The following is an 859-nucleotide window of genomic DNA, read 5'->3' on the forward strand; positions in this document are numbered from 1 at the left end:
ATCATGACTTCTTTAGGTTCTGAGGGCTTAGATTGAAAACACCATGACAATTTTTTGTATCGCAGTGGGGTTGGCTGCTGTATTATGGAAGATTTGGAGATTTATGAATGAGGCCTGTTTTGAGAATAAAAGCGGTGTCTGATACTTTTGTTCTGATTCATGTGGTTTGTTATTTGGTTAAACTCATGGTCAATTTTGCAGATTAGCGCTGATTTGGGGAGTAAAGCTCTTCGAGCAAGTGACAAAAATCAAGTCTTCTGAGCATCTCAAAGATGGCGACCTGAAGTCGTTTGACTGGCAGCTTAAAAGCAATTAAAGTGCACAGAGAAATCAAACTTTTAAAGCCACTCTTGCCATTTGTGGACTGTTCCTGCTTGTTGGTGACTGCTTTTGCGAGTATGTTCACTCTCATCTACTCCCTTCGTTCCAAAATAGATGAGTCTACTTTGTATTAACTTTAGTACAAAGTTACAAAGTTGAGTCATCTATTTTGGAACGGAGGGAGTAGCAATGAAATATTTTGTCTCTGTTGCGCAGCCGCTGAAAGGGCAAACTCCAGATCCTAGATATCTATGGGTTTTGGGTGCCCTCTGGGGTTACCTGAATGTTCCTATTTCTGTTTCTTCTTCCCTTCTTAGTTTTCTTTATGATGTAGATGAACAATTGGTTTGTGTTAATAGAATTCAGAGAGGAGGCTCTCTTTTAGAAAATCTAATGAGGGGAGACTGAATGACCGAGTGTAGATGACACTGACCAAGTTTAGTAGTATGTGATCCTACATGTCGCTCCATTAATTCTTCTAGATAATTCCTGTATGCTTAACTGTTTCCTCATTCAGTCCAATAACGATGACAGATCC

General features: G+C 39.6%; 2 long non-coding RNA genes across 6 annotated transcripts in view; one reads left to right on the forward strand and one right to left on the reverse strand.

Moving 5' to 3' along the window:
- LOC123044801 (uncharacterized) overlaps positions 1–778 on the forward strand; it is a 3,444-nt gene extending 2,666 nt beyond the window's left edge. For both annotated transcript variants that reach the window (XR_006420449.1, XR_006420448.1), the window contains one exon: positions 202–778. This is a non-coding gene — a long non-coding RNA (uncharacterized lncRNA). The remainder of the gene's footprint in view (positions 1–201) is intronic.
- The window catches only part of LOC123044802 (uncharacterized), a 12,286-nt gene that overhangs the window by 7,805 nt on the left and 3,622 nt on the right, over positions 1–859 (reverse strand). The window lies entirely within an intron of this gene.

Source organism: Triticum aestivum, chromosome 2B, assembly GCF_018294505.1.
Source record: "Triticum aestivum cultivar Chinese Spring chromosome 2B, IWGSC CS RefSeq v2.1, whole genome shotgun sequence".
NCBI lineage: Eukaryota > Viridiplantae > Streptophyta > Magnoliopsida > Poales > Poaceae > Triticum > Triticum aestivum.